Genomic DNA, 18,309 nt, shown 5'->3' on the forward strand with positions numbered 1-18,309 from the left:
GTTAAGCACATTGGTGCTTACCTATCACCTCACCTGGGGGTCATCTGTCTCACCTCCCAGCAAGCATGAACCCAGTCCTACACCTCCTCCTCCCAAATTCCCACTGGCTTTTCCCCTCCCCAACGAATATCCTGCCATCACTCAAGCTGCATCACACGCTAATTGCAGGTTGAAGTAACCTGCTTTCTTTCCCCATCCTCTACAGTGTGAAGATGAATTAATGCTTCAATAGCCTGCAAATGAGCTGCAGGCAGAAGGCCAGCTCTGTTTTTCCGTCCCACAGCTGTTGACGTTGACAGAGAGATGGTGGCACAGCCTGGAAAACAGAGCCTTTGCTGAGCCCCAGGGGAAACACTAGAGGATTTCCCTCCAGTTATCTTTATTATCATTCCTCTGGAGGAGATGGGAACCGAACACCAGAAGAGCTCAAAGAGCTAAAACCCACTCTCCTTAGTGCCCAGAAGAGAGCTGAATGCTAGACAGTGCATCTCTTTCCCATTTCCTTCCAGAAGAAACTGGGTTGTCCACACACAGAGTTTGCTGGAACAGTCTTTGTGCCTGTTTCAGGTCTGACCTGAAATCTGAACCACAGGCACAAATCTGGGGATGGAACAAGGTTGGGGATGGCACAAGCTGCTGCTTGTTAGGATGCTCCCTGGCAGGCAGATGGGTGAATGCTGTGGCTGGTGAAGGATGTCTCCGCCCTTCTGCATTGGTAGGATGCTCCCAGGAAGACCACCAGTGTTAGGAAGAATGAACACTGGCAAGAGGTTGCACCATCTCCTGGTCTACCAGACAGTTTGAAATCAGATGACTGACATTCAGCCAAACAGCAAAGGTCTTATTTCCTATCCCGCCCCTGCTGGCATCTCTCTAGTGTTGATTCTTGCTCCACTGCACGTCAGGAGTCTCTAAAGGACGAAGTCCAGTGTTTGTTAGAAGTTTCAGAGAGGTTTATGTCCTGTGCACCTCCTGTAGACCTCCTGCCCTGGACAAAGCACTGGACTGTGCTTGTGGAATATTAGATTTACAAGCCAAATAGCCATGCCAAGACGTTATCAGAGTCTTTCTCTCTGTCATCCCTTTGGCTGCCCTCACTGTGGGGACAACAAGAGGCATCTTGGGACAAATCTATTGCCCTCCCCTCAGCAAGCAGAACCAGGCCATCCTACTCACTGACATACACGCAAGTCCAGAGGAAATGATGCACAGTGGGGCTGAGAGAGCCAACAGCAAACAGCAGTGAGAAACACATGCGTGTGTCTTGATGCAGAAACAGCACAGGCTCCTGGCATGGAAGGTATGTCCATTTGATTGTTTGTACAGACTCAGGTCTGATTCCTTGAGGATCATCTGCCCTGTATTCCCTTCTTTATCACCAATTTTCCACATCCATTTTGAGTTCACTCAAATTTATCTCCCCTTTTTTTAGGTGCTTCCCTTCCTTTGGTCCATCTTGTCCCTGTTGCTTTTGTGCATGGCTGCCATGAACCCATGAAGTGTAGGTCTTGTGTGTGGGATCTGAGGAAGTTGAAAAGTATCTCTGCATTTAAAATGACTTTATTTTTAAAACTAAATTTACGCACATAACCCTGGAGCAAACTTACAAAAGGATGCTTAAATTAAGGCTGTTAGTGTAAGCTGAAAGCTTTGCCTTTTCCCCTCTAGCAGTTTCCTGTTCTGTTCTCTGTGCTCTCAAGATGCCTTTGTGCATATATTTAATAGTAATTAAAGACAATAAAATTGTCAAGAGTAGTGGCAGATCTTTTGCTAACTTGACTATGCCATCCCTACCAGAAAATTCATTCCATAAATTCAGCCATGGTGATCAGAACAGCGAATTATAAGCATATGCCCAGTTCCATTTGTTGCTCTGAGAGGCTTGTTCTAACTCCTTCTTGATCATTGCTGGGAGCCATTTGTTCCTTGAGCTTGTGTGTGAACTTGAAGTAAGGCTTTGTAGGGTGAGGAAATGCAAAACTTGAGTCATTCTTGAAGAGCCAGTGGGCTGATTAAGCACTGGGGAACAAAGCATCTGTGGAGCCAGAGAACCTGATACTGTGGCTCAACTGATGTCTCAGGAGAAAAAAATAAAAAGAAAAAAGAAAAAGAGGTCAATAAACAGATGCTGGTAACAATAGGCTGGGGGCTGTGAGGTGGCCAAGCAAGCTTTGGGTTACTCAATAAATACAGACAAATGCTCACCCTAACTTGCATGTGTGCGTGCACACATATGGATGTTCCATACTGTGTCAGCTCATTATAGATTCCCACAAGAAAACCATTAGGGAGGAAATGTTTGCTGTTCTGATGTGGTCGGCTTGTTCTTGTAAAAGAAAAGCTGGTCTCTCCACTTCATGCTGGTTTTGTTTTTTGGGGGGAGCGGGGAGCATTATAATGAAATAATGCTGTGACTATATGTGTCGTATTTTATTCCTCTGGATACAGTCTTTCACCGTGGGTCCAGTGAAAATGAAGCCCCAAGAAAATGGAGCTTTCCAGATTTGTTCATCAACGACTGGACTGCATTGACCTGCAGAAAAAGTACGGTCGGAGGAATCTTCTCACATCCCTGCTTTTCTGCATCTTCTGCCTCAGCCCGTGGCAGTCTTTGCCTGCCCGTCTGCAGAGGGCGACGCAGCATCAGTTTGACCAGACTTACGGTCCAGTGGTTTTCCATCACCCCGAGGTTGCCCGTGGTCACCAAGATACTGCAGGGGTTGAGGGTTGAGATGAGGTCAGAGCTAGAGGGGAAAATGAGAGGACCAGACCATAGACACAAATGTATTTCACAACAGAGTGTCTTCATGCCAGCTGTGTAGCAGCTGATGAAATAGGAGACTGCAATGGATTTCACTCTCCTTTAAATCCTGCTGTATAGGAAGACTCAAATCTTTTGTTGAAGCTTTGAAGGCCAGTGTAGTGACAGCTGGTTATTTCATGAGTTTGTATGGAACTCAGAAGCCTGAGTTTAAACCAGCTTTAAAAGGCAAGAATGAAATCTTCAAGCTAAAAGAAATCCTGACAACCATACACTCATTTGTTTTTCAGACTTCAGTTTGCATGTTACCATTGTCATTTTGTGGAAAGGAATTGTAGATGTCCTCTGCCAGTGGAGACATCTCTTTTTAATCTCTGTGAGACTACCCATGAGAATTCGTGGTTATTTGTGCCAAAAAATCACTTTGAATCATGGAGTCATTAGGGTTGGAAAACACCTCCAGGATCAATATGTTCAACCCATTGCATCCTCTCTTCAATCCTGTTCTTCTTTGGACTATTGGGAATTAATTGTCAATTAATTCACTGTGAAGGTTTGGGGGTGGGATGCTCTGCAGTTTCCTGGTGTGTTGGCTGGGGCCTGTGAGCAGCTTGAAAGCTGAATTCCACTCTTTGTTATTGAAATTTGCCAGGGAGGTCATTTCCTCATGCATGTAACCCAAGAAAGTGTGCAGAATTGTTTTCCACCTTTGGCTTCCAGTTTAGCTAGTGACTGGGAGAGAAATGCCAACTGAGTGTAATCCTGTGGGGTTGGGTTTTTTTCATGATACACCTTCAGTTTCTAAAAACTGCTTCTCTTTTCATTTAAAGCCTTTGGTTATTCCATGGGGCTTTTTGCAGTAGAATAGGAGCAGAATGTGAAGAAATCGAGTGTTTTTCCAAACTTAGCACCTGGATAAATTCACTGAGCTTGACTTTTTTTTACTAAATGGCACCTACATCAATGACTCCTTGAGGCATTTTGATTCCTTCTCAAATGTACTAAAGACAAATGAGTGTTTCGGCTCCAGTGAAGGCTCCCAGGAAAAGGAGATCTCTGAGGCCTCCTGCTCCTGGATGGGATGAGCAGGTAGATGATGGCTGGGGCCACAGCTGCTGGGAAGCACTGGAGGCAGTGGGTAGCTGCTCCCTGGTGCTGGCCTTGTCCCTTATCTAATGAAAAAGCAAAAGGCCTCCTCAAAGTGCTGGGAATACACAGATAGTGCTCTGCTTGCCTTAAGCAGGGGACAGGCACATGTATCTGTGCAGCCGGCATGAGGAGCAGCTGAGGTCACTTGGTCTGTTCACAGCCTGGAGGAGACTGAAGGGAGACCTCATTGCAGTCTACAACTTCCATGTGAGGGTAAGAGGAGGGGCAGGTACTGACCCGAGGGAATGGCCAGAAGTTGTGTCAGGGAGGTTTAGGTTGGCTGTTAGAAAAATGTTCTTCACCCAGAGGGTGGTTGGGCACTGGAACAGACTCCCCAGGCAAGTGGTCACAGCACCAAGCCTGACAGAGCTCAAGAAACTTTAGGATGTTACTCTCAGGCACGTGGTGCAACCTGTTCAAGACTCAGTGATCCTCGTAAGTGCCTTCCAGCCCAGGATATTCTGTGTGATTCTGTGATCTTTATGAATGTTAAGGAAGCAACTAAGAACATAAGGAATTTAAAAAGGCAAAACCAGTATCGCGTTTGTGTACTCTAAAGGAAGAGGGGGGGCTGCTGCGTGGAACGGGAACAAAACTACTTGGAGAATGCGGGCATCGATCCCGCTACCTCTCGCATGCTAAGCGAGCGCTCTACCATTTGAGCTAATTCCCCACCCTGCTCAAGGATCCTCCCGGCGCGCACATATTCTCTTCTCGCGAGACACCGTGCGCCGCCGGCAGTTGCCGTTCGCACTTGGGTCTCGCACTGCGCCTGCGCAGGAGCGCGTCGGCCGGGGCTCGGCGGCGGCGCGCGGCGGGCCGGGCTGGGCGCTGTGCGCGCGCTGGGGCAGGAGGATGCGCCGCGCGGTGAGACCCGGAGCGGGAATGGGAGCGGGAGTGGGAATGGGAATGGGAGTGGGATGGCATGGTGGCGGGGCGGCGCGCTTGGAGGGGCTGCAGAGGGCTGTGTGCTGGGGGCGCGGTGCAGGGCTGTGCCCGCGGCGGTTGTGGAACGGGAGGCAGGATGCGCAGGGCTGCGCGCCGGGGCGGTCCGAGCGCGGGGCTGTGCGCCCGGCAGGGACTGTGCCGGGGCACCGGGGGCGTCCTCTGAGCCGCGATGGGGCTGCACTGAGGTCAAAACAGAATGAAACAGACAAACAAAAAGAAACCCCACAAGATACCGAGCCCCCTGAGCTGATGGAGCGGCGCGGGAGCGGCCCGGATGGCCGCGCTTACTGCTCGGGGAGGCTTCGCCTTCCCCGCAGCCAGGCACGGTCCTTGCGGGCACGGCGCCCGCACCCCGCCCCGCTGTTCCCTGCGGGAGCTCTGGGGGCTCGGCCTGGGAGCCGAGTGGGTAGCCAGGGGAGCGCCCAAAATACCTGCTGCCGGGGATGCAGCTGGCAGCGATGGTGGGACGTGCGGGTTGGTCCCTCCGGGTGTCTGGGGCAGCTGGAGATGCGGCAGCTCAAGTGCCTGAGGAGCCGACCTGCTGCTGGCAGCTGGTTCCCCCCGCCTTGCCGTGCGATGCCTCCTCTGAAAACAACACCCAAAAAAGTGGTATCTGGCACCGGAGTGAATCGTGAGGTCTTTTCCCCTCAAGAAATCGTTCCGTATGCCCTTGTGCTCTAGCTGACAGAGTTAAAGGCAAGATCTCCTCGCTGGACAAGGAGGGAGTTTCTTGCTCTGGAGCAAGGGTTTTTGGGCGGCTGTGGAAATGGCAGATGATGGCATATACTGGAGCCTTCTGGGGAGCTGTATTGATGAGATGGGATTTTGGTGGGAAAAGGGGATGCTCTCAATCAGGATGTACATAGCAAAGCAGGTGAGAGCATTGGGACTTTTCTCTGCCACCGCCATACTGAGGGAGATGAGGCTATTGATGGGCTTGCCACTTTAATTTAAAGCTGTGTTCAGCGGCAGCGATATCCAGGACTTAGTTAAAAACCTGTCATTCTAGTTAATTGCTTGCGTTGTACTTGGTTGCTTTCCTCCCCTCTGATGTTCTTGAACAAGAAAATGCAAAACCAGCCAGCATTGATAGCCAATGCAAAATTCTTTCTGAACCGAAGGGATTACCAAATAACCTTGTTGTATAACCTCGGTGGTAGCTGCTTAACACCTTGTGTTTGGAAAGCAGCAAAGTCCTGGGCTGAGCTGGCAGGGCTTCAGACAGTGATGCCTGTCACCAAGTTACTGCAATTCACTGAGCAGCAGGGAAATTTGGCGAGAGCGATGAGACCTGCTGTGGCTTTTGCTCTGTCGAATTCCTGGGTCCTTTACACCGTTTGCCTTTCTGCACTGCTTTTGTACTTCTACCATAGCTGTGTTCAAGTCATCGTTCTGTTGGATTCAAAACCATTCTCTGCTCAATATTACACCCTTTCTAAGGGATTTGCCTTAGTTCTGCCTCTGATATACACAAGTTACTTTTTTTTCTGGATGCATTTGCTGAATGAGCCTCTTCCAGAGTGTGAATTTCTGATTAAATACTCCTATATATCAACAGCTTTAAAATTGAAATAGATATAAAACACTTACTTCTTTTCCTCGACAGGTTCTGGTCTGTGAATGGGCTCTGCTTCATGCAGAGTTTGCTTAATAGCTCTTCTGAATGATATTTTACTGAACTACTTGGAATTTTAAATTTCCTCCTCTTTTGTTCTTTTCAACATACTGATATATGTTGCATCTTACTTTAAAGGGCCCGTGAAGCGTGACCTCAGCCCATCGGAAACTGTCCTGCCTTTCATTTATCGTTTTCACGGTTGTGAGCTTCCTTCTTTTTTTTTTTTTTTTTTTTTTTCAGCAGAGAGAAGATTGGCCAACAAACATGTTCTGAAAGACATGTTTATCTTTTGAAAAAAACCCAACAGCGACCAAACAAGCAGGCAGCCGCACCCATCCAGCAGCATGATTTCTTATCTGGGAGCTTGACTCATAATTCCGATGGCTCCTTACCTTTATAGTTTTTTTTAAAAAAAAGAAGTTTTCATAGCTAGGCTATTCTGCTGGGTGCCAGGCTGAAGAATATTGCACTTGTGTAATTTTTTTTTTCTGAAGTCCTCCTGTCTCTTTTACATCACCCTGAGCTGCAGGACCCTGTAATTTTACCAATAGGCTTCTCTTTTTTTTTTTTTTTTTTTTTTTTTTTTCTGATATGCAGAAAATAGGGAGATGCTTGAGAGTAACTTCTGCTGGCAAATCTCACCTTGGTTGTAAGCAATAGCGTTTCACCAGCTCGGCTTTGCAAAACATGAAGTTGACTCTGTGGAGCTGGAAAATATGTTTCAGGCTGTGTTTTGCATAGATGCTCTCAGATGTGAGGTTTCACCGCCTGGGTGTTACATGTGTTTTTCCTGTCACGGGGCAGTCTGTCTCTCTGAATCGTTTATTGCTGAGAGTAACTGGCAGAGCAAATGCAGGGGTAGGGGGGAAGAGGGGACTGCCTTCGGCCTTGCTTGGTCAACTCCAGCCACAGTCCTCCCTCATTTGCACCTTGTGTGGTTTAATGACAAGGTTGTATGGCAGCTTTTCTTGCAGCAAAACCTCTTTTTTTTCCTTTTTTTCTTTAGGATTAAAATTGCACCAAAGAGTGTGTGTTAAGATGGACTTTGAAACTCAAAGCTTGTCAGTCTTTCACAGTCACGCTGGGGTAATTCCAATGCTTTCCTCTCCTGCCTTTTAATTGCAGGAGAGAAGAGTTCAACTCCCCCATTTAAAGCTGTTGTAAGGGCATGTCTGTACTCTGCAAGTCAGTTTTCTCCTTGCTTTTCCATTTCCATCTTCCTCTTGCTTTCGTAGTGCTGTGCTCCTGGGTCTCCGTATCTGGGGCAAACATTGTTCAAGTTTTGGTGAATCTATTTTCTCCTTGTGCTCCCTCCATGCCAAGATTAGAGAAGTCCCTTTGCAGGTGACTGGGAAAAGCCCACCTTAAGAAGCCTACAGCTGCTCTGTGCAAAGAACAGCCCCCAGAGGTGCTAAGAGCTATCAGTGGAGCTTTATGATAGGGTTGATTGCTGCATCCCCTTTGGCTTTCAGCAGCCCATGATGCTCTCAGTTGTCCATTTTGTTGGGTGGTGCAGGCATGCTTTAAGTATCCAGTTCATGCCATGCTGCAGATTGCTCAGCATGGCAGTGCAGTAGCTGCTGTGCAATGGAAGGCAGTTTTTTAGAAAGTGCAGGGTAACCTCCTGTGCTGAGGTTAGCAATCTTGGCTGGTTTGCTACGATATGCCTCCCCATTTTAAGTAGCAGTGGGTATTTCTAAAACAAGTGTTCAGACTGGGGTGCTTGCTCTGATTTTTGAGGTGGATGGGTGCTTTCTGTAGATGTGTGTTTGCTCTGACACCCTCAGTGTGAGGTACCTGTAGAAGGACTGCTGTAGACTGGCGTCCCCGAGTGCCAGCCACGCTTGCCGGCTCTGCATCCCGCTGGGTTGCTCCTGCGCGTGCCATCCCCCTTTGCGCTGCAGAAGAGCTAAATCGGGGTTAGAAGAAAGCTGGCAAGAAGCCTGGATGTTCCTAGAAAGATATTGATTGCCCTGGACAGTTCGGGGTTGTTTCTTTTGTTTCCCTGGCTCTTGTCACGGGGTCGGGCTCGTTAGGGCGGCAGCTCACTGGAGGATGGAGAAACAGTGCTGGCTTTTTGGGCTGAGGCTGGAGTGGAGCCATCCCAGCCCGCTTCTCTCAAGTGTTAAGTCTGAAGCAGCCTGCCTGGTAATTCCATTAATGGGAGCCTAGTGCCAGAGAGATAAATGTAATTCCAGGGTAAAGCTGACGCTCAGGCTCAAATGGGGAGGATTTGCTGGTTCTCCCGGGTGCACTGCTGTGAGTAATGTACTCCAGTATTAGCCACAGACGATGTTTAAAGTCTAGATGTCAGTGTAAAGATTGGGAAGTGATAAAAAAATTTGCTGCTAAATCTGCATGTGAAGAAATCCTTAGCTCTGGAGCCTAGCAGAGGCAATGGGTTTCACCAGGAATAAAAGTTCCCTGCTTAACTCCTGACGTGCTGCATGGCACTAAGCTTAGGAGCCAGCTGACCCAGGAGACAACTTCCATGGGCTATAGCCAGAACAAACTTTCTGTATATAAGCAATGCAGAGCAGAAATTATATACCCTGTGTGTGTCACATCAGAAAGCTTGCAAGCCCCTCAGAGCTAGCCACCACAATTGCAAGTAGTACAAGCCCCTCCCCAGTTTTGGATGTGGTCCATGCTTGAATTCAGAGGTTACGGTCCTGCCCACCTGTTTTCTCAGTTTAATTTCTTTTTGATTTGCAGACCACATCTTCCTGTTTATAGTTGTATAATACCCTTGTGCACAATCATCAAATCTTGTGTTGAAAAGGAATGGTTAATTGGGATATTTTTAGCTCTCCTTGTGTCTTGGAACCTGGAAATCAAACACAGGAGCCAGCACCATTCAGCTTTATGCAGAGGAGCTTCCTGTGCTGTAGGCAGCTGCCAAGCAGTTGTGTCCAGCAGGGTGGGAGCTCACAGCACCAGTGAGCCCCAGTGCTCTGGTACCCCAGAATTCTAGCCAATAAGATTCTTGCCCCCATCTTTTGGAGCTCAATACAGGATTTTCCTTGTGGGAGACTACATGTCATCAGTCCAAAGTGGAGGGGGAAAAAAGGTCTATGAAGAGGAAGCAGGTGCTAGGAATGCTCAGCTCCTCATGTACCCCTATCACTCCAGCTTTGCCCAAATATCCCTCAGTACAAATTTGATCTCCTTAGGACTTGGGTCCCTGCTGGCATCCTAACAGCAGAATTAAAGCCAGTTTGCTCAGAAGGCTTGTTTGTTTGTGGATTCAGCAGCTTGCCAATGCCTCCTCTGCTGTAAGAGAGCTGTCTGTCGAGCAAAGTGTGGTGCAACTGTGCTGGTGACCTTGCAGCAGCTGGGACAGTCTTCGCTAAGTCTCCAGCCTGCTCGTGCATCTCTTTAACTTCTCTTTGCAGGAGCTGTGCACATGTGCCTGCCTTCTTCATGCACATGCTTTGGGCCAGTTCACTCACTAGAAATCAGCAGGATCAAGATCAGCTTGTCTTGGGTTTTTAAATCTCCTGCCTCCCCTTGCCTTCAGTTTTGTTCCCTAATCAGTGAGGGTCATGAGTGCGAGAGCCACATCTGCTGCTCACCACCACAGTGGCAGGATGTTAGTGGGGATGCACATATCAGTCTGAGCTAGTGCAGCTGCTTTTTTTTTTAAGTTTCTCCTGTTTGCATTGTAGCTGACTACTCAAGTTTTACTTTAGTAGCATAGTTTTCTCATCACAAGTTAAAACTTTTTAGTGTCTCCTTTCCTGCTTTTATAGCTCTTACATCTGATTTGGGTTTGAGTGGAGGAAAGTTGCACTGATAGTGAATTGCATATCTTGTCAAATGTTTCAAAGCAGCGTAGATGAAGGAGCTGGTGTGAAAATGACCTGCATGTTTAGAAATTCAGTTTCTTTAAAAGTTTTGTTTCTGTGGTGTCTTGTTCTTGCAGTATCTCTCTTCCATCCCCTTCGGTTCCATGAGTCAAAACTGATCATGAGAGCATGGGGGGACTTAACGGGGGTGATGTAATGTGTTCATTTCCTCTGGTGATAATAAAGTGGGTCAGAAGCGTTGTCTGTGCTATTATTTGTGCTTACAATGCTAATCAGATAAAGTTACTGAAATTATTTCAAAGCTTTTACTATTTTCGTAGCTCACTGACTTGCTTCATGAGTTTCACAGGGACACCTGTGTCTGACCTGCAATGTATTGATTTGTTTGATGGCTCTTGAGGTTTGGGTGCATGGTTGAGTTACACCGTTGCTGTCTTTGGTACCACAGTTTAGGTGGCTGGCATTGAATTTGTTCTTTACTGAAGTATTTCTGGGCCACAGCTGCATCCCCATCAGATTTGCTACAGAGCTGATCAGGCTGATGGGGGGTGACCTGAGCTACAGGGGATGGGCACCCATCACATGGCTCCCTAGGAGAAGGAGCTGGTAGGACCATCCTTTGGGGCTTCTGGAGATGTTCTAGATGTCTAGAGGTTGAGCAAACAGAGCCTGATAACACTGTCCTTCTGCCTGCCTTGATCTTATGTTGTAAATCCCACAGCAGGCTCAGCAGGTCATGAATTGAGGATGCTGAGCAGCACAGTGTTTGGTAAGCAGTGTTGCCTCAGTGCTGGACTCTTAACAAGACGCCTGTTGAAAAGCCACAAGCAACTGAACTTGGTGTTAATAATTCTTGTTGTGGTATAAGGGAGTCAGCTCCTGTGTTGTCTCTCACTTTTGAGGCTGGAGTTGAGTGTCTGTTCAACTTTGAGGTGTTTGAGGGGTGACCTGATGGCTGTGCTTTGATACCCTTGTGTGGTGAAAGGGTCTGGCTGAAGTCTGCTCAGTGTCTCCCATACTACGAGAGAAACATGCCATGAAATACAGCAGGTGGAATTTGAAGTTGAATTGGGAGCGGGAAAGGGGACGTGTGACATAGAGCTGAGAAAACGAATAAGCATCACAAGACCTTAACCATTGAAGGGGCTGAACTTGTTTCCAGTTGATGTGTTTAAAATGTGATTAGTCACCTCTCAAAGTAGGGTGCCGTAATCCGGTTTCCGTGGAAAAAATTGCACCATACGTCTGTCAAGATGAGGGGTGGACTCTTCTCGGCAAATGTGTGTGTGCTTTCAGGCTCGGTCTGTAAATCCCTTCAGTTATTCTAGCTTTTTGCAGACTTGTGAGAACTTGTGGAGTTTTCTTTCCTACAGCGTTGCCCTCATCATGCTTTTAATATCCAAAGGTCTGGATGGAAGTTATCATTGTCATGCCCTCTTCTGTGCCAGCACTCAGTCTGATGGCAGGCAGAGGCTCAGTGGCAGCCAGAGCTTTTCCCTTCAGCATAGACTGGAGGTAACAGGCGGGAGACTGGATTGGGAGTACCTGTCCCCCTCTTTGTCACTGGTGGACTGTTCTCAGCTTCCTATGTGTCTAAGGAAACAATTTTCCAAGTCTTTTGTCTGGATTTTACAGGGATCTCTTTCCCTTACTGCTTTGCTGCCTTGGGTATGGATGCTGGCTGGATCTTCACTGACCTCTTCATGTGGCATATCCAAGAAGTCAAGTCCTGGTCACCTCCTGCAGGGTGCTCAATCTGGCGTGGGGTCAGCCAGATGGACAGAGAGGTCCATACCCAGAGAGGCTGGGCAGGAGGGGTGATTGCCCCTCCAGCCCTTGGCTGGGAAATGTGTTCCTGGTTTGTGGCTCAGACAATGCTGCTAGTCCATATTCTCTGACTGCTGGAAGTGGCAGACTGAAATGAAAAGATTGGGTTAGCCAGTATCCTGCTTGAGCTGAGAGAGAATGAATTTAGCTGTTCTTCGTTTATTTCAAGAAATTGTTTTAAGAAATGAGCCAAGAAGCTGTGCACCAGAGGCTGCTCCCACTGCAGATGTCTTGCTTGCAAAGTTGTGTTGCAGAGCGGTTCCTTCTGGTGCTGCGAAGCCGGTGGTGAAAGCAGAACTATGACACAGGCCAGAAGACCTGTGTGAAGGTGCAGCTGAAGGGCTCGCTTGATTGCCTTGGCAGGTCATCTTTAGTTAGAACCAGGTGTGGGCATTGCTTTTATCTCTTACTTTGTGTCTTGTCTGAGTGCAATGAGCTGCTTTTTCCTGCCAGTCGAGGAGCCGTGCTCTGCCCTAAGTCTCTGCTGCCGGGAGGTTGCATGCAGACAATTGGAAGGTCCCCAGTATGAGCATTTGGACTTGTAATGTGATGACTCTTGTGTCCTGCCTAGCATCAGCTCTGTGGTTACACCTAGCTGCAGCTGACTTCTAAAACTCTGCTTGGTAAAAGTTGGCCTTAATTGATCTGCTGTGGTTGGTTTGTTTTTTAAACTAAGAGAAGATGAATTTCTGCAGATGTGAAAGCTTGAGCTTTGTAATAAAGTCAATGATTTTCTTAAGTATGCTTTGGGATATTTTGGGGATGTGCATGTGCTTTGTGTGGTAACAGTTATCAGAAAAACTGGGAACGGAGCAGCTGGAGATGTGTAGCTGGTGAATTGATTTTAATACCACGGAAACTCATTTTGAATAGCTTTGTGCTTTTTCTGGTGGCAGAAAAAGAGAACTGTGTTAAGTGGAGGAGCACTTCTGGGTATTTCTGTGAAAGGTGTTTAGAGGAGGTTTGAATGTGAGTTTTTGAACTGTGCTTGTCTGTTCGTGTCGAGAGCAGGCGGAGTTGGTGGTTTCGGTGGGAGCGCGCAGCAGCGATCGAAGGTAAGGCTTGCCTGGGGGCCCTGGGGCAGCTTCGTCAGGAACCTGTGTGACTAATGCTGCGTAACTGAGAAAAACAAGAGAGGATTAGCTCTGCCTCCTTCACCTCCTTCAGCAGCTAGTGGTGGGGAGCTTCGTGAGACTGCTGCTGGGATGTTTGGATGGTACCTCTGAGCAAGCTGATGGATCAGCTCCCCCACTCAGCACAGCCTTGTGGCAAATACTTTTGAGGTGGGGATCGTGCCTCTTGCTGTTTTTGGAGAAAAGGTGACTGTCTGGGCTGTGAAGGCTGGTGCTGACAGCCCCTCTGATACCTCTGGGTCTTTTGCAACCCCTGCATCACACCTGTGCCAGGGGAGAAGCAAGGATGGAGGTGGAGGGGGCTCAGGCTACCCAGTGCTGAGGACAAGCCAGCCTGTGGGGACCATACTGGGCTGTGTCATGCTCCTCCCTCTGCACTCCTCGTGGTGTTGAAGGAGGTCACTTCTCAGGATGAAGGGCTGAATTAGAGTTTGAGCCTGTGCTTCTGTTTTTCCATACTTATTTTCCAGGATTTCTCTGAAAGGAATTGGAAAATCCCTTCTACGGGCTGTCGTGACAGTCTTGGAAATACCCAGATGGATTTGAACTTTGGTGCTGCAAAGGGCTTTGCGTATTTATTTTCGGCTTCCTGCCGTCTGCTTTGCTTAAGAGCTTTTGCTAGATCCTTTGCATATGTTTGTCCTTGCTCCTCTTCTGGAAACCATTTGAGAACATGCTTCAGCTATGACAAAACACACACCCCCCAAAAAATATCCCCAAATCTCTTGGAGGAATTTCGTTTTACCAGCATTACGTGGTAAGCTGTGAGGCTTACATAGCTGTGGTGTGTTGCTGTTTGGGTGCATCGGTCTAGTTTGGAGACCTCACACAGCAATTCACCAGGCTATTGTGGATGGATCTTTAGAAAAGTGAGTGCCTGAGCGGGTTCAGCAGTGAATGGAATTGTTAAACTGATTTTAAGTTACTTACCCTGTGCAAGACAAAGATACGATGGCTTGAAGCCTCATCTAGGTTTCCAGATATACCACTGTGCCATCTTTCTGAGGTCATGCTTCCCATCAGCTTTAGCTGATCTCAGGCTGTTCTCCTGCCAGAAATTCTTCCCCTTTATTTTCTTCTTTCTGGGATGGCTTCCAGTTGGATCAAGCAAATGATGGTTGCTACCACAAGTGTAGAGATGACTGGGATGTGTAGAAGGGGAGGATGGAAAAGTCAGGACTGTCTGTTTTGGCAGGGAAGGGTAAGGCACAGATGAGCATGTGGGAGTGGGTGTGGCTTGCTGAAGGGCAGCCATGTAGCCCCTAGTAGAGCATGTCCTGCTTGTACCCCAGTTTCCTTCCCTATAAAAGTGTGGTGAGGATTAAAAAGTGTGTTAATATTTCTTTTAGGCTACAATGTTAGTAGAGGCCTTTGAGGGGTACTGCTATCTGATGGCTTCATGTACATGCTCAAAGTGTTTGGCTTCCCAGTTAACCCAGAGGAGGTTTCCCTCTGGGAGGACTTTGAGCACAGCTTTAAAAGAAAACTTTCTGCTGAACATATCAAGGAGAATATTAGATTGAATACAAGGGAAAAATTTTCTGTGATGGGGGTGGTGATGCACCGGAACAGGCTGCCCCCAGAAGTTGTGAATGCACTGTCCTTGGAAGTGTTCAAGGAGAGGTTGGATGGGGCTTTGAGCAACCTGGTTTAGTGGAAGGTGTCCCTGCCCACAACAGGAGGCTGGACTAGATAGTCTTTAAAAGTTCCCTTCCAACCCAAGTCACTCTGTGTTTCTTTGCTTAAATACATTGCAGACCAGGGCCTGATGTGTTAGTGCCTCTCTGGGAGGGACAAATTCTGCTGTCCTGTTCTCCTCCATAAACCTACCCCCATAAGGCTGGGGGTAGGTTTATCCTCTTGCCTGACCTGTTAAAAACCTTTATCTGACCCATATCAGGCTGAAAAGCCATTGTGCTAGTTGCTAGTTGCAAGCATGTTATCAGCTTGACAATGACTTCTCAGGGCCTGGTGGCTGGGGAGCTGGCATGGCCTGTGTCAAAGGGAGTTGTGCATCTTTCTCCTAAAAGCAGTGCAGAACTCAGCCTTGATGTTGGTTTGGCGGGGTGGGGCATGGCTGTTAGTTTGAGATTGAAATTGCTGATGTTGGAAGATCATCACAGGAGGGGGGCAGAAATTAGCATAAACCTCCTAGAGAGAATTTAAATATTCTCAAAGCTGGCAGGAAACACCACATTTCCCTATTTAGGCTTCAGAGGAGGGTTTCTTTTATGATGAGTGTATCTGCTTGTGACTGGGGCATTAGCAAAGCTGCACAATCAGGCTTGGGGTCTGGCAGGTCCTCCAAGGTCATATGCCTGCTCTTTTGGCCAGTGTCACCCTTCTGGTTTTACTGCTTATGGTGTGGGGGACTTCTGGTCACTCCTGCTGTGCAGAACCCTCCTATTTCCCTGCTCCATCATTTTTCTTGCACCCTTCACTCCTGATCTGGAGAAGCTTCCTTCTCCCTTTGTAGTCACCTGGTACTGCTTAGTCCTCTGCCCCCTTGCTTCATAACTTGTTTATAAACTCTGGTGAATCTTTTTTTGCTGCATTAAATGAAATAAAATGTTACTGCCAAGAGGCACTGAGTCATCATGTCTTGACCAAGGACAGAGAAGAGTCGCTGAGGTGGTGACACTGAGAAACACGTATTTTGGTGGACAAGTTGGAGCTGCAGGAAGGTAGCAGAAGAGCTTTGCTGTCATGAGTGTGTCATCCATGCTCTACATTGCCTGGAGCCTGGTCATGTCTCAGGAAGGAGCAGCCCTGGGATGAGTGATGCTGCTGGGCACTGTGAGAAGGGAGTTTGGGAACAGAGGGAGAGGCTGGGCAGTTGGATTCCCTGGCACTCCAGTATATCTGTCTGCTGCAAGACAAAATACTTTGTCTGAGAGCTGGAGTTGCTTTGGGAAGGCAAGCCAGGCCACCTCCATATGGGTTTAATTAAATCCAGCAGCACTTAGGGAAGACACAGGCATCTCTTTTTGACTTACTCAACAGTACTGGGAGGCGAGGAGTTTTGAACTTTGCCAGTGGTGTTTCTGCAATGTTGTCTTAATAGTAGAAATTGCATTGAGAAAGTTGTTAGAGGAAAAAGGAGCCAGAGGAGGAAGGGAGAAAAGGTTGTCTGCACGGCAGCCATGCTGATCTTCTTTATATGCTGAGCCCTCGGGCAAGGCATGGGTCAATGCCAGTGCAGATGAAGTCCTCAGAAGCTAAAGCAGCCCCCTTTACATTTAAGCTATGTGAAGCTAAGGTATGAATTTCCTTGCTGGGGGAGGAAAGTTGTCTTTCCATACTTTTATACATAAGCTGCCACTGAAGATTATTGGCTGGGTTGGATTTGTCATGTCATTTCTGTCTTTGTAGAAATGCTGAACAGTATTCATTTACTGGCTGCAAAAGAACAACAGAAGACCCTCCTGGGGTCTTCTCCGTAACAGGAATAAGTAACTTTTGTGTTTTGCCTAGAGTGGTAATGTAAAGCATCAGGGAGAGCAATTATAAATGGTGATGGAAACTTTGTGATTGAGGCTGGAGTCCGAGGTCTGTGCTGTGGTCTTGTGGCCTTCTGCATTGTTTTCATCCTCAGAAATGCCTTCATCCCTTCCATAATGGGAAAGGAGAAGGGGAAAAATGAGGGAGGGGGCACTGCAAATGAATTGCAGTTTTTCTCAGTTCTTTAAATACCAGCTGGCAATGACTGAGGTCTCTGAGTCACCCGCAGAGACTAGGGAAAGCAGGCAAGTCTCTTTTTCTCAGTCCAAGGTAAACTGATGTGCTGCATGAGTAAGTTTTCTCACAGTTCATAATGAAGTCCAGTTGGCAGGAAATACATGAGACATTGTCAGGCTGATTCTGTACCTTCCTCTTGCTGGTTTGGTGCTTTGACTAAGAGAAGTTGTCCCTCCGTGGTTTTTTACCTCCCTCAGATTATAAATCCTCTCTGTGTTACAGCGTGTTTGAGGATGGCTGCTCATCCACCATGTCCCTTGCTATCCCTGAACTGTTGCCTGAACAGAATGGGAAAAGTAAAATTGTATTAGATGAGGTGACCTTTGCTTCAGTTGTATCATCGGAAAACATCTCCTTACAGATGCTTAGAGTTGTTTTCCAGTAAGACATTCCTGATACCTCTTTTTTGGCATGCAGCAGACACTTCACATGCCCAAAGTGAGGTGTTTTTGCAGCCCTCAGAGGCAACTTCTGTCACAGCTTTTGCTCAGTGCTCCTAGATGTCTTTTCTGTGACTAAGGTACAAAAGCTTTATCTAGCAATCAGTGGAAGATATAAAACCATTTCTATTATGAAGCCGTAATGATGAATCAATAATAATGATGACGATGAAAAAATGGAAGCATCCTGGCTCTGACATCACGTGGGATTTGCCTGCTCTGCAAACTAGAAGAAATTGCACAAGTGCTGTGGAGCAGATCTTCAGCAGCGTCTCAGGGATGTTAACTTCAGTGCGTTGGCTGTTGAGGAGACTTTACTGGATGAACAGCCTTGGTTTGGGACTCATCATCTTGCTTTTTACATTGGCTTCCTTTTGTGATTTTGGAGAAGTCCCCTGACAGCCTCATGCCACGTATCTCCACTATGGTGCCAAGGCTAGAGAGGAATGTGTTCAGGGCAGGGATCTAACACCCTTCCAGTTCTCGCGAGATTGCTTTGGCATCCTTCCCTTTCCCCAGCCAGCTCTTACCAATGTCACTAATTACTATTTTCTCTAATGCTTACAGGATTTGCCAGTTCCTTTATGCCAATGGGAATCGTGTCCTGGCTCCTTGTCAGTGCTTTAAGAGAAGCCGATGCTCTGAACAGGTATGTTTGCCATGCTCCTGGCGAGGGGAAGAGGGTTTATATGAGTTCAAGAGTGAAATGTGTGCAGGGTTTGCCTTATGGGTGTAGAGTGGACACTGTGGAGGAGACTGCTCCACAGTGAGTAGTTATTTTTTCCATCCAGATGCGTTGTGAAAACATCCAGGCAGAAGACAAGGTTTGCATTTAGCCTTGCTGACAACCCTCTGAGGGGAGCACTGGAAAACACAGCGTCGCTGC

At 47.5% G+C, this 18,309-nt stretch overlaps 1 protein-coding gene and 1 non-coding gene across 6 annotated transcripts in view; one reads left to right on the top strand and one right to left on the bottom strand.

Moving 5' to 3' along the window:
* Nucleotides 1–4,510: 4,510 nt before the first annotated feature.
* Nucleotides 4,511–4,583, bottom strand: TRNAA-AGC (transfer RNA alanine (anticodon AGC)). The gene has a single exon. It is a non-coding gene; the product is annotated as a tRNA-Ala (tRNA).
* Nucleotides 4,584–4,695: 112 nt separating this feature from the next.
* The window catches only part of LOC126651108 (USP6 N-terminal-like protein), a 77,905-nt gene continuing 64,291 nt past the window's right edge, over nt 4,696–18,309 (top strand). For all 5 annotated transcript variants that reach the window (XM_050336660.1, XM_050336663.1, XM_050336664.1 and 2 more), the window contains exons 1-2: nt 4,696–4,777; nt 17,991–18,072. The gene's annotated coding sequence lies outside the window, so the exon portion shown is untranslated. The remainder of the gene's footprint in view (nt 4,778–17,990; nt 18,073–18,309) is intronic.

Source organism: Myiozetetes cayanensis, unplaced genomic scaffold (genome assembly GCF_022539395.1).
Source record: "Myiozetetes cayanensis isolate MyiCay16 unplaced genomic scaffold, myiCay2020 scf6-25, whole genome shotgun sequence".
Classification (NCBI taxonomy): domain Eukaryota; kingdom Metazoa; phylum Chordata; class Aves; order Passeriformes; family Tyrannidae; genus Myiozetetes; species Myiozetetes cayanensis.